Source organism: Schistocerca piceifrons, chromosome 5, assembly GCF_021461385.2.
Source record: "Schistocerca piceifrons isolate TAMUIC-IGC-003096 chromosome 5, iqSchPice1.1, whole genome shotgun sequence".
Lineage (NCBI taxonomy): Eukaryota > Metazoa > Arthropoda > Insecta > Orthoptera > Acrididae > Schistocerca > Schistocerca piceifrons.
Window position 1 is genome coordinate 66551896 of NC_060142.1, and position 15348 is coordinate 66567243.

At 42.7% G+C, this 15348-nt stretch overlaps 1 protein-coding gene across 1 annotated transcript in view; it reads left to right on the forward strand.

Annotated features, from left to right (window-relative positions):
• The first annotated feature begins 354 nt into the window (after window positions 1-354).
• LOC124799318 (UDP-glucosyltransferase 2-like) overlaps window positions 355-15348 on the forward strand; it is a 95279-nt gene continuing 80285 nt past the window's right edge. Inside the window, exon 1 of the mRNA XM_047262905.1 lies at window positions 355-472. The gene's annotated coding sequence lies outside the window, so the exon portion shown is untranslated. The remainder of the gene's footprint in view (window positions 473-15348) is intronic.

Genomic DNA, 15348 nt, shown 5'->3' on the forward strand with positions numbered 1-15348 from the left:
AGAGTTTTCCAGATGCGGGAGTATCACTAGTGCAATAAGAGACCCTTACATTATTTCTCACACGATTTTGGTGTATTTGTGTTTGTTAGAGGTCAAGTACTTTCTGGTAAGAACTCCTCGACGTCGCCCACAGCACGAATCACTTTTCTTACTTAATACCTGCACACTTGAGCGTGGATACCGCCTAACACTACTTTCATGTTAGATTAAATACCAGCCCTGGTACAACGGAGCATCGCTCGCCCGTCCCTCGCCTGCTACCACGCCACGTTCCCTGCCCCCAGATCTGCTCTGGCAAGACATCGCCCGTCGCCACACACGGGCAGTCGACGCGCTCCGCGGACGAGGGCACAGTAGCTGTGACGTAACGGATGACGCATGGCGGCAACGACCCACCAGACCAGAGGCGGCCGTGGGGCAGTGACTGAACAATCGGCCTGCTGCAGCGCCTCCACGACGCAGCTGCCCCGAGGTGAGTGGCGTGCGATCTTCTGCGACTCCATCCGGCTTCGGCCATTTGTACTTCAGGCGATTTTGTACGACTGACGAAGGTTTTCGTGTACTATTAGGATCACAGTTTTGTTTCGTTTGTCTTGGGTAAGCAAGTGTGAGCTTTGAAACCTTAATAGTATATAAGGTTCCGTGTTCTGAACCTAGATGGGCCGTTTAGATCTGACTGACCACCGTGTCATCCTTTGCCAGTGGTGTCATTACATGCAGATAAAGAAGCATCGTGAATCTCTAACAGTGTCGGGACCCCCCTAATTGCCACCCCCGCCGCCCCCGCCATTCAGCCCTCACGCTATTCGTTTCTTTTGTCGGTCGACTCGACTGAATCGAGTTATCGAGTAGTTGTGCTATCCTATACGGCACACGCGACCTCGTCATCGTATTTTATACGTTTCTGTCTGGCACATAAATAGCTAGCACATACCTACGAGAAAAGTCGTGGCCATTCTAGTGATCTCGATACGTTATTCTGTCTCTCATTTGTTCGAGAAAAGTCCCGAATATTCTACTGTTTCCTTCTACAGAGAACCTTCGATACGTAGTGCTATAAATACGGACTACTCGCCGAATAGGAAGCTAGTTTACATTCAGAAGCAGAAATATTAATACTGAAGAATGAGTAAGTAAAAACTCCTATTTGTAGCAAGTGCAAATTTGAAGATTAGTTAAGAGTGAGTGTGATTAGTTGATTGTGAAATATTAATAATAAATGTTTAAATGTGTATCAGTTCCTAAGGGACCAAACTGCTCAGGTCCCTAGACTTACTCACAACTTATGCTAAGAACAACACACTCACGCATGCCCGAGGGAGGACTCGAACCTCCGGCGGGAGGAGCCGAGCAATCCGATACGGGGCGCCTCAAACCACGTGGCCATTCCGCGCGGCTTATTAATAATAGTAATTCATAGTAATTTCTCAGTAAAAATATTGTTACGAGACTCGTAACAATATTTTTACTAATAACGTAACAGTAGTTTAAAACGAGTTAGGTATGAGAAAGTATTGATGCGTATATCTCCGGTAATAGATTCGAGGAGATTCCTAAAAACTGCGATCATGATGATGATGCTATGACATAACGGAAAATAACTGTTTTTATTCCAACACTGGACCTTGTTACAACTGACATGAGAGAACGTTTTGATGAAGAAAATATTTATCATTTAAAATTCAAGATATTTTTGCCCTCACAACTACTGAAACATGACGGTACTGATCTGGCACATATATTGAATCAGTGCTTAACCGAACTACGATTCTTTGAAGAACAGTGACTCTTTGTAATTAAAAAGGGACTAATGTGAAAGATTCTTCAAATGGTTCAAATGGCTCTGACCACTATAGGACTTAACATCTGAGGTCATCAGTCCCCTAGAACTTAGAACTACTTAAACCTAACTAACCTAAGAACATCACACACATCCCTGCCCGAGGCGGGATTCGAATTTGCGGCCGTAGCGGTCGCGCGGTTCCAGATTGAAGCGCCTAGAGCCGCTCGGCCACTGCGGCCGGCGATTCTTCAATACAAGCAAATGAGAATAAACGCCCTTAATGATCGTGATTCTGTTATGCAAGCGTTTTCTGTTTTCCTAGATCTGACTATCCTACTTTGCACACGCTGTACAAAACGTTTGCTTGTCTACCTGCATCTTTTGCTACATTAGAAAGAAGTTTTTCAACACTGCGGCGTACAAAGACAAGGCTGAGGTCGACAGTGAAAGAGGATCGACTTAATGGCGTAGCTCTGTTGAACACTCGCCATGGCATTGATTATCCTATTGCCGTTGTAATTAACCCAGTTGCCAAGAAGAATAGGCGCATAGAATTCATCATTTAAGGAAGAGAACCACAATTGTAACATTTTTATATCATAAGATGGTATCGTATACGTGTATAATCAGTTTAAATAAAGCTTCCTTAATTTTTGCATGTGACTTGATTATTTTTTATTACGGCAAAAGTAAAGGTAGCTCAAGATATCCTCAGCGTCCCCTCCTTGAGGTTTTTCTGTATCCGCCACTGGTCCCAAGCGACTGGTAAGAAGCGTATGTGACTCCTGTATATAAGAAGGGCAAAAGAACAGACCTGCAAAGTTACAGACCAATACCCCTAACATCAGAATCCTTGAGCATATTCTCAGTTCGAACATAATAAATTTTCTTGAGGTCGATAAGCTTATGTCCATGAACAGCATGGTTTTCGAAAGCGTCGCTCATGTGAAACTCAGCTGGCCATTTTCTCACGTAATATACTGCGAACTATGGATGAAGGGCAACAGGCAGATTACATATTTTTATATTTCCGAAAGGCTATCGTCAGGAATGCCTCAGCGAAGTGTGATAGAACCGCAATTATTCTTTTCATACGTAAATGATTTGACAGACAGGGTGGGCACCAATCTGCTGCTGTTTGCTGACGATGCTGTGGTGTACGGTAAGGTGTCGAAGTTGGGTGGCTGTAGTAGGATACGAGATGACTTAGACAAGATTTCTACTTGGTGTGATGAATGGCGGCTAGCTCTAATTATAGAAAAATTTAGCATAAACAAACGCGTAATGGTCGGAGATCATACCGAGTAAGGTATCGTTGTGGTTAGCACACTGGACTCCCATTCGTGAGGACGACGGTTCAAACCCGCGTTCCGACCATTCTGATTTAAGTTTTCCGTGATTTCCCTAAACGCTTAAGGCAAGTACCAGGATGGTTCCTTTCATAGGACACGGCCTATTTCCTCTCCATCTTCCCTAATCCGAGCTTATGGTCCGTCTCTAACGATCTCGCTGTAGACGGGACGTTAAATACTAACCTCCTCCTTCAGACAGCATTAGTAGTGCCCTGCTTGACACAGTCACGTGGTCTAAATAACTGGGCGTCACGTTGCAAAGCGATATGAGCATGTGAGGATTGTGGGGGAGGGTGGTGGGGTGGTTAAGAGGAAGTCGAATTGTCGACTTCAGTTTATTGGGATAATTCTAGAAAAGTGTGGTTCACCTGTAAGGGAGACCGCATGCAGGACACTGGTGCGATCTGTCCTTGAGTACTGCTCGAGTGTTTGGAATCCGTGCCAGGTCTGATAGAAGGAAGATATCGCTGTTCTTGAGTACTGCTCGAGTGTTTGGAATCCGTGCCAGGTCTGATAGAAGGAAGATATCGAAGAACTTCAGAGGCGATCTGCTAGGTTTGTCACCGGTAGGTTCGATAAACACGGGAGTATTACGGAGATGCTTAAGGAACTCAAATGGGAATCCCTGGAGGGAAGACAACGTTCTTCTCTAGAAACAATTGAAACAAAACAGTCCTCGGTCACTATTTTTAACGAATTAACCGGGTTTCAACACTGCTAGAAGTGTGCTGGCCGAAGTGGCCGAGCGGTTCTAGACGCTTCAGTATGGAACCGCGCGACTGCAACGGTCGCAGGTTCGAATCATGCCTCGGGCATGGATGCGTGTGATGTCCTTAGGTTAGTTTTAAGCAGTTCTAAGTTCTAGGGGACTGATGACCTCAGATGTTTTAAGTCCCATAGTGCTCAGAGCCATTTGAACCATTTTTTGCTAGGAGTGTCTTCCTCAGAATTTAAATCAAAGAATGGTCTATAACATAGTCACAGAATTATGACTAAAAACGTATGATGCAGAGTATCTTACGGTAGTCTGTTTTACAACCTCCACCACGCAAGTAACGAGCAGCGCTTAGTGGCTCGCCATCACAGTTTCCTTTATCTTAAATAACTTTGTGACTAATGCCCTTTCAGCATATTCATTATTTTATAAATGACATATAAGTACTGCCAGTCTTTCACGATGATCCCGTACTTATACTCTGTATTATACGTTTTTAGTCATAATACTATGACCATGTTATAGTCCATTCTTTGATTTAAATTCTAAGGAAGACACTCCTAGCAGTGTTGAAACCCGGTTAATTCGTTGAAAAATAGTGACCGAGGGCTGTTTTCTTTCAATTGTAACTATTCACGGTCTCTGAACGTGCAGCCATGTACAAAATTTTGCCTCTCTAGAAACATTGCTGATAAGATTTAGAGAACCATCATTTGAAGCTGACTGCAGAGCTATTCTACCGCCGGCAAGATACATTTCGCATAAGGACCACGAAGATAAGATACGTAAAATTAGAGCTCATACGGAGGCATATAGATGACGTTTTTCTGTTGTTCTTTTAACGAGTGTAAGAGGAAAGCAATTGACTAGACGTGGTACGGGGTACCCTCTGCCATGCGCCGTGAGGTGGACTGTGGAGCATCGACGTGGATGTAGATGTATATGTAGACATGCGGTCGCTCACCGCTCGCCCATTCGTTGTCGGGTTTCTTGACCCTGGAACCGCTACAAATCGATCAAGTAGCTCCTCAGTTGGCCAAAGAAGGCTGAGTGCATCCCGTACCAGTCTTCCCACCGAAGAAAACTCCCTGACAGTGTCAGTTACGGAGGCGAACGAGTGTTATTAATGGTTCAAATGGCTCTGAGCACTATGGGACTTAACATCTGAGGTTATCAGTCCCCTAGAACAGAACTACTTAAACCTAACTAACCTAAGCACATCACACACAACCATGCCCTAGATAGGATTCGAACCTGCGACCGTAACGGTCGCGCGGTTCCAGACTGAAGCGCCTAGAACCGCTCGGCCGCACCGGCCGGCTGTTATTAATGGCAAGTACTTATATACAATCGATATAAAATACCTAAAAGTTTCAAAGGTTTAGTGTCTTCCTTCAAAGTACTTATGCGCGTTGTGTGTAACACGTTACCAGCGATTGTGAAAGTAGTAGGAAACCTTTAGCAGCCACAGTTGTGTTGATAGTTGTACCTCTCTATTCCGCTTAGAATCTCTAACAGGTGTGAAGCGAATGCTACGAAATCTTTCAAGTCAACCCGAAGTTACAACGACTTTTGTCCGGCAGAATAGTTGAGGGTACAGCTGTTCCCAGTCCCAAGTACCCGAACGTTGTCTTATAAGTTCTTAGCATAAGTGTGGGCTGTCGCCGGTTCTTTCTCAGAGATGGTCACAAGTATTGTTCCAAAAAATGAACAGTAACATAGTGTACCGACGGTTTGCTGCTGGGGAAGGACACGTGTTATGGGATAACACCACAGTGGTACGCGGGAACCAGCATAACTTCCACATTACTGGGTCTCTGACGAACATTCCATCGAAACTGTGACCAGTATTGGCACCATTCTTTTGATTTAGCTAATGACTCTTCCAGCGTAATGATGCGGTACAAGAAAGAGTTCCAGCTGAGTGCGAGCGGCGTGCTTCCTCCAGATGATGTGGAACTCATGGTGAAGAAGTTCTCTCGTGCCCAAACGTAACTTCAGAGTGTAAAGCACAGTCCTGTGGGCTCATCCTGTGTTTCTGACCAGCTCAGATGCCGTTTGGCGTCCATCACTGTCCAGCAACACGGGAGGAGCGGACACTTCCTCACTCATACGGTCACGGGCTGACAGACGACTATCTGTCATGTTTCGGGGTCCGTCGATGAAAACTTGTCACTGTTCTATAAGGCAGTGTAGATTCCTCGCAAGTCCCTTTAAGGTGTTAAAGACACTGTCGTGCTCTACAACCACTGGTGCATTCAATTTTTATCCAACTCCGTGGATCTCTTCTTTGTAAAACATCGTGACAGCACCGCTACACTAACCTTCACGTAACTGTACATGTGCGTGATGTAGGAAGGAAGTGCCAGTTTGCGCTGAGGTAAGGAAAGTGCGTATATCTAAGATAAGCCGCATTATTTTATTCCGTTGAGTTGCATCTCTACGGCACTGTTACCACTATGTTAAGTTCCAATCCTCGTATGTAATCCAACTGACAACATCATCTGACTGAAATAAGATGAGGTGTCAATAAATAGACTCTCACTAACGGGAAACTTTATATACATTTTAAATATGAAATTATGTAATTAACTATTTCCACTTCGATGCGTACTTTTCTAGTGAAATTTATTTTAATGATCCCTCTCATTCCATCATACATCAAAATATTTCCACCTATCAAACAATTGCTGTTCCCTTTCATTTATACGACCAATTCTTGAGTACTGCTCGAGCATTTGGGATTCCTATCAGGTCGGATTGAGCGAGGACATAGAAGCAATTCAGAGACGGGCTGCTAGATTTGTTACTGGTAGGTTTGATCATCACGCGAGTGTTACGGAAATGCTTCAGGAACTCGGGTGGGAGCCTCTAGAGGAAAGGAGGCATTCTTTTCGTGAATCGCTACTGAGGAAATTTAGAGAACCAGCATTTGAGGCTGGCTGCAGTACAATTTTACTGCCGCCAACTTATATTTCGCGGAAAGACCACAAAGATAAGATAAGAGAGATTAGGGGTCGTACAGGGGCATATAGGCAGTCATTTTTCCTTCGCTCTGTTTGGGAGTGGAACAGGGAGAGAAAATGCTAGTTGTGGTACGAGGCACCCTCCGCCACGCACCGTATGGTGTATTGCGGAGTATATCTGTAGATGTAGATTTAGCCGAGCGAGGTGGCGCAGTGTTTAGCATACTGTACTCACATTCGGCACGACGACGGTTCAAACCCGGATCCGGCGGCCAACCAAACCTAAATGGTTTTCCGTGATTTCCCTAAATCACGCCAGGCAAATGCCGGGATGGTTCCTTTAAAAGGGCACGGCCGACTTCCTTCCCCATCCTTGGCTAATCCGATGGGACCGACGCCCCTAAATCAACCAACCCTTTTGTTTTGCAAGTATACAAGTATGGATGCCGCAAAATAAATTCGTCTGCCAGAATAACAGTACGTTGTTGTTGTTGTGGTCTTCAGTCCTGAGACTGGTTTGATGCAGCTCTCCATGCTATTCTATCCTGTGCAAGCTTCTTCATCTCCCAGTACCCACTGCAACCTACATCCTTCTGAATCTGTTTAGTGTATTGATCTCTTGGTCTCTCTCTACGATTTTTACCCTCCACGCTGCCTTCCAATGCTAAATTTGTGATCCCTTGATGCCTCAAAACATGTCCTACAAACCGATCCCTTCTTCTAGTCAAGTTGTGCCACAAACTTCTCTTCTCTCCAATCCTATTCAATACCTCCTCATTAGTTACGTGATCTACCCACCTTATCTTCAGCATTCTTCTGTAGCACCACATCTCGAAAGCTTCTATTCTCTTCTTGGCCATACTGGTTATCGTCCATGTTTCACTTCCATACATGGCTACACTCCATACAAATACTTTCAGAAACGACTTCCTGACACTTAAATCTATACTCGATGTTAACAAATTTCTCTTCTTCAGAAACGATTTCTTTGCCATTGCCAGTCTACATTTTATATCCTCTCTACTTCGACCATCATCAGTTATTTTACTCTCTAAATAGCAAAACTCCTTTACTACTTTAAGTGTCTCATTTCCTAATCTAATCCCCTCAGCATCACCCGATTTAATTTGACTACATTCCATTATCCTCGTTTTGCTTTTGTTGATGTTCATCTTATATCCTCCTTTCAAGACACTGTCCATTCCGTTCAACTGCTCTTCCAAGTCCTTTGCTGTCTCTGACAGAATTACAATATCATCGGCGAACCTCAAAGTCTTTACTTCTTCTCCATGAATTTTAATACCTACTCCGAATTTTATTTTTGTTTCCTTTACTGCTTGCTCAATATACAGATTGAATAACATCGGGGAGAGGCTACAACCCTGTCTCACTCCTTTCCCAACCAATGCTTCCCTTTCATGCCCCTCGACTCTTATAACTGCCATCTGGTTTCTGTACAAATTGTAAATAGCCTTTCGCTCCCTGTATTTTACCCCTGCCACCTTCAGAATTTGAAAGAGAGTATTCCAGTTAACGTTGTCAAAAGCTTTCTTTAAGTCTACAAATGCTAGAAACGTAGGTTTGCCTTTTCTTAATCTTTCTTCTAAGATAAGTCGTAAAGTTAGTATTGCCTCACGTGTTCCAACATTGCTACGGAATCCAAACTGATCTTCCCCGAGGTCCGCTTCTACCAGTTTTTCCATTCGTCTGTAAAGAATTCGCGTTAGTATTTTGCAGCTGTGACTTATTAAACTGATAGTTCGGTAATTTTCACATCTGTCAACACCTGCTTTCTTTGGGATTGGAATTATTATATTCTTCTTGAAGTCTGTGGGTATTTCGCCTGTCTCATACATCTTGCTCACCAGATGGTAGAGTTTTGTCATGACTAGCTCTCCCAAGGCCATCAGTAGTTCTGATGGAATGTTGTCTACTCCCGGGGCCTTGTTTTGACTCAGGTATTTCAGTGCTCTGTCAAACTCTTCACGCAGTATCTTATCTCCCATTTCATCTTCATCTACATCCTCTTCCATTTCCATAATATTGTACTCAAGGACATCGCCCTTGTATAAACCCTCTATATACTCCTTCCACCTTTCTGCCTTCCCTTCTTTGCTTAGAACTGGGTTTCCATCTGAGCTCTTGATATTCATACAAGTGGTTCTCTTCTCTCCAAAGGTCTCTTTAATTTTCCTGTAGGCAGTATCTATCTTACCCCTAGTGAGACAGCCTCTACATCCTTACATTTGTTCTCTAGCCATCCCTGTTTAACCATTTTGCACTTCCTGTCAATCTCATTTTTGAGACGTTTGTATTCCTTTTTGCCTGCTTCATTTACTGCATTTTTATATTTTCTCCTTTCATCAATTAAATTCAATATTTCTTCTGTTACCCAAGGATTTCTATTAGCCCTCGTCTTTTTACCTACTTGATCCTCTGCTGCCTTCACTACTTCATCCCTCAAAGCTACCCATTCTTCTTCTACTGTATTTATTTCCCCCATTCCTGTCAGTTGTTCCCTTATGCACTCCCTGAAACTCTGTACAACCTGTGGTTTAGTCAGTTTATCCAGGTCCCATCTCCTTAAACTCCCGCCTTTTTGCAGTTTCTTCAGTTTCAATCTGCAGTTCATAACCAATAGATTGTGGTCAGAATCCACATCTGCCCCTGGAAATGTCTTACAATTTAAAACCTGATTCCTAAATCTCTGTCTTACCATTATATAATCTGATACCTTTTAGTATCTCCAGGATTCTTCCAGGTATACAACCTTCTTTCATGATTCTTGAACCAAGTGTTAGCTATGATTAAGTTATGCTCTGTGCAAAATTCTACAAGGCGGCTTCCTCTTTCATTTCTTCCCCCCAATCCATATTCAGCTACTATGTTTCCTTCTCTCCCTTTTCCTACTGACGAATTCCAGTCACCCATGACTATTAAATTTTCGTCTCCCTTCACTACCTGAATAATTTCTTTTATCTCGTCATACATTTCATCAATTTCTTCATCATCTGCAGAGCTAGTTGGCATATAAACTTGTTCTACTGTAGTAGGCATGGGCTTTGTGTCTATCTTGGCCACAATAATGCGTTCACTATGCTGTTTGTCGTAGCTAACCCGCACTCCTATTTTTTTTATTCATTATTAAACCTACTCCTGCATTACCCCTATTTGATTTTGTATTTATAACCCTGTAATCACCTGACCAAAAGTCTTGTTCCTCCTGCCACCGACCTTCACTAATTCCCACTATATCTAACTTTAACCTATCCATTTCCCTTTTTAAAATTTCTAACCTACCTGCCCGATTAAGGGATCTGACATTCCACGCTCCGATCCGTAGAATGCCAGTTTTCTTTCTCCTGATAACGACGTCCTCTTGAGTAGTCCCCGCCCGGAGATCCGAATGGGGGACTATTTTACCTCCGGAATATTTTACCCAAGAGGACGCCATCATCATTTAATCATACAGTAAAGCTGCATGTCCTCGGGAGAAATTACGGCTGTAGTTTCCCCTTGCTTTGAGCCGTTCGCAGTACCAGCACAGCAAGGCCGTTTTGGTACAGTACGTATGGTACACCAATCAGACTGAATGTGGTTTATGGCAGTTCTCAAAATCCCGCCTGAGAAACAACACACAAACAGTTAAAAATACGAAAATAAAGTGAAATTTGTCAAAGAGAGACATGATTCGAGACCGCCAGTGTTATGTTAGTTAATGGGGTTCATCGATCGAAAGAGACTGTGTATCAGTGCTGTTCAAAAAAATATTGTTCCTTGAACAATGAATACGGTTGGAAGTTCTCCATCGTGTTTACTATAACAGTTATTACACTTAGGTTTACAGTCTTCATTAGGTCTACATTCTTCATTTGATAAATCTGAATTTACATGAAGTCAGTGAAACTTGAATGTCTAAACGACCAGTCGCGGTGTGCCGAATTCAACTCGAAAAAAAAAAATTCATTTTCAGGAATTGTCTCTGCCGTCGGTATTTGTACGGATCTGTGAAGTATCGTGTAGCCTGCGCTTCTCTGAGAACTGCTGTCCCACTGGTTATTACTCGGCCGTTTGCTGTTTGGTTACGGCCTGCAACACATTTCGCAGAAGTGCCGCCAGCGCTTTGCTTTTCTGCTCCATAGCCCTTTTCTCTCTGCGATCAGTGTATTTCTAACCTTTTACTGACCACTCAGAAAAAAGATGGTCTTAATTTTACAGGGTTGCACTCATATGTAGAACGAGCACTAAAACGATGGCTACTTTTTGGTTCGCAAAGTAAGAGCGGTTTCATATTCAATCCACAGGCTCTAGAAGGGGTCATAGGAAAGGTAACAACGGCCTCATAAATTTGTTTTTCCATTGCGTTCATAGACAACAGAAATGCCGTGAACAGACGACGTACAATTCCGTCTCGCTTAAAAACAGGATAAACTGCATTATTGTGGGTAAAATATACGAGTAGCTCAGGTGAATAACTTCCCTCTTCAGTCACAAATAACGTTATTTTACATTATGCACGGCGTTTCTGTTGCTGTGAATCCATTGTCAGCATCACTTGTTATCAGCAGTGAACATTTCTTATCGGTTTATCCCAGCTGTGACCCTCACGTCCAACATGGAACCATTATCTCTGTCACAGGGCCAACAGCTGTACTCATCCCAGCCAGCTTCTATTTGCTATTTTCCATTTTATCTGCTGTCTTTACCCTATTATTTCTCGCTGTTTCCAAGACCAGTAACCTTCTTCTCCAGATCTGATAACTTCACCGTTGCTTCACTTTACCGTGAGTGGTGAGAAAGGTACTTGACGAATGTTACCAAAACTACCATTACACTAACACCTATGTTCATTACCATACCAATTATTATCATTATCATTATTATTATTATTATTATTATTGTTAGGAAACGATAAACAGGCGAATTTCAGTCTTTCTTAGGCTTCCTCTTATTCTCCCAATATTTCTTTATATTCTCCCCGAAGGCCTTCTTTCTTTCTTCGGCCCACTTTGGTCGGTATGGTTTTGGTTCTATCTCTGCAGTAAACTCTCACTTATAAATTTTACTTCTGAATGTATCTGTGTCTGATGTATTTGTTGCATCAATTTTTGCTTCTGTCAAATCCTTCTTAACTTCCGTTACTAAGGGTATCGATGCTATAAGTAATGTCACAACGTGCAATAGACGCTTAGTTAGTCTGTTTCCAGGTAATATGTCTATAAATTATTATTATTCTGTGTAACTCGTGAACTATGTACTCAACAATGTTAAGAGCTAGCACGTTCTCTGGTGATTCGTGCTTACGTGTAAGAGATGATATGGAGGTCGTAGTTCTGCCACGCAACGTAAACGAATAAGTAACCAAATAAAAGTACCGCATTATAAGAACATTTACCTCTATTCTCTTGCCTGTAAAAGCTAAATGTTTTGCTAAACTATATCTGATTCCAATGAAACCACTTAATTGATTAAAAATAATGGATGTAACAAGCAAATATATACAGCAACTTGTTACGCGACGAACATGGTAGCTAGAAACTTCTTAGATTATACAGATGCTTTTCTCTCTCTTGTTTCCCAAAGCCCTCATCGAACCTGTAAAATAACAGAGTACAGCTGTGAAATGCCTCACCTAATAACGGTACATCCCAATTAAACAAGAAAAATTTAACACTAAAAGAGGAGTTAAACAAGAGAAAGTATCTCATCAACTCTAATAATTTACAGAAGATTTATAATATGCCTTCAGCGGACTGGACTCGGGTGGTACGTGAATGACAATTGCGAGAAATAAATCCAACCGCCTGAGATTTGTCGACGACATTGTGCTCTTGCCGCATAGGCCAGATGAAACAGAAGGGAAGCTAAAACAAATCAGTGATGTGAGAAATCAAGTTGGCCTCCATATTACGAGTAACCTCGTGGTTTAGCAATACAGCATGTGCTTGGAAACCCAGTGATCGCAGCATCGAATCCCGACCAGTACACGGAGTCCGCCTCTGCTCTAACCTTTACCTCTGAACGATGTGACGAGTCGCCAGGAATGACACGTGGTTCAGACTCCACGTTAAACCGTAGCTCCTCTTCCCACGCTTGGGTAACTGGTATAGATTGGGGACACGGAAGTTGCTGAGCTTGCATCCAGTTGAAAGACGCACTCGTTCATGGAGCTACACGGGACTGTTATTATTAGTATATTACAAGCGAAAACACACACAACACTGGTGTCATATTCTACAATATTTAGTACTTATTTCAGAAACTGGTTTTCAGCTGTTACGCCATTATCAGATACAAAAATAAGTATATATTGCAGTGAAATTTTGTAGGATCAAAGGTTGTAAACTAGTGAATCTACAGACTATCTCAAATTCCAGAACTGAAAAATGTTGATGTTAGATTTAGCAAAAAACGAGAGGAATTATGTCAGTGTAAATGCGATCTCAGATTATTTAACTACGATAAAATATGTGACGTAACTAATGAACTATATCCAAATTTCAACATTGTTCATAGCACAAAATAAATTGAACAATAAACTTTGATGACATGTTCCAACGGCGCGGCTGACCAACCTAATCCTGTCTTTCACACGTCGTAAATTACAAACAGATGAGATACATTAGTGAGGTTAAGCAGTTAAGTAAAGCAACTGTGATTATATAAAGCAAATTTTTTTAACATTGAAAGAGATGATTTAGTAACTGAAATAAAGGAAAAATTGGACATGTGAGTAAGAGGGGCAACTTACAACATGGCTCGGAGGGGATTATGAGTAGTATCTGCAGTTAGAAGTGACTGGTCATTCATTTCCATTATTCCCACGTAGTCTGTCTTCCTTCCTTTACAGATGCGATGGAATACTTCATGTGGCACCTTGTAACTATGGCATTCTTTAAGCATGTGGTTTGCAAAAGTAGATTCTTCTTTTCTAAGTTTCCAACTCCTGTGATGTTCCTTTCAGCTAGTGCATATTGCCCTGCCAGACAGACCTACATAGATTTTGCCGTAATTACAAGTAATTTTAGACACTGCACTCTTTTCCAAAGCTGGAGTGCTGTCTTTACCATCGGGCAAAAAGTGTCCAACAGTCTTGCGCACACAAAATTATGTTTTTAATTTCCTGTCTACATACAGTAAGACCTTACCTAAATATGGAATGTGCACCGTTTATTTCTTCCTTCAGGCCGTAGTTCGAGGACAGCTTAAAGATGAGTACACCTGTCGTTTCTACTTTCTGTGAATTGTTGAGTCCAGCCAGATAGGAGAGTAGCCATTGTTTGATGCTATTCGTTTGGTTGCATCCTACAAAATTTCACTGCATCACATATTTATCATTGTACCTGCTGATGGCGTAGCTACCGAAAACCGGTTTATACATGTAGGACACTTTGTGTCATTTAGCATCAGTCAGCAACCAGTAATTGGTATCCATTCTAAGAATGGATGCAAACAGTATTGGAGCTAGAGATCTGTTACGAAGGGGGACATACCGGTATCAAAGACGAAAGATTTTCAGTTTGCGTACCTTAGCATATGGCTGTCACATTTGGTGTACATACATAAACATCAGTATAAATCAGTATGAACCAGAGTGCATTGCAACATAGTGTGTTCAGCAGATTGCTCAAAAAACTGTATACTCGCGAACTTGCGTGGGCCTACATTCAAGGGGCACACAATAGTAACGTTTATGAAACTAAAACAATTACTTTACTTCGAAAGAGAGTCAGAGAAGAGCTGTCTGTTCGAAGGTGATTTGCACACCTGTGGAATCAAAACTGCTGCTGGATAATATAAAATACCATGTCGTGGCATCCCGCGTCCTGTGACATGCTTCGACCGCCGTTGGTAAGATATTCACAAGACGATCGAGGAATTGCTGCTGAAGCCAATCCAACTCTTCGACTATGGCCTTCGGGGTCATCCAGTGTGTAAGAAGGGTTCCTGCAAAGGCGACCTGCAGATTTTAACTGGTGCAGCAAAAGATACGGCAGGTCATTCTATTCGGTTTATCACTTGCTGCTGAAGGAATATTTTCACAAGGTGGGCAAGGTGTCCTCGTGCATTATCGCCTTAAAAGATGAACCTAATTCCGCAATGTTGGCTGTAGGTCTGGGTAATAGGTTGCAGGATGCTGTAGCGATACCGCACAGGCCCGAAATGACCCAGGACAGAGCTGAGAGGCGTCGGGCATCCGGACGCTATACCAGCCCAAAAAGGCTACTGGTCAACTTTCCCGTTGAACCCGTGTGACTGCATGTGTGAGGCGTGCACTGGATCCTAGCTGCTTCCACACCACTTTTCAGCGACGATCATCAGGTGTCAAGCAAATCCTGCACTAGTCAGTGAACAGAATCTTAAGTTGCTGATCCAGGTTCCATACCAGGTGTCGCTTTGTTCATTTTCTTCACGCGGCAGAATTGTACCGAGAGAGGTGGTGCAGTGGTTAGCACACTGGGCTCGCATTCGGCAGGACGACGGTTCAAACCCGCGCCCGGCCATCCTGATTTAGTCTCAAAATGGCTCTGA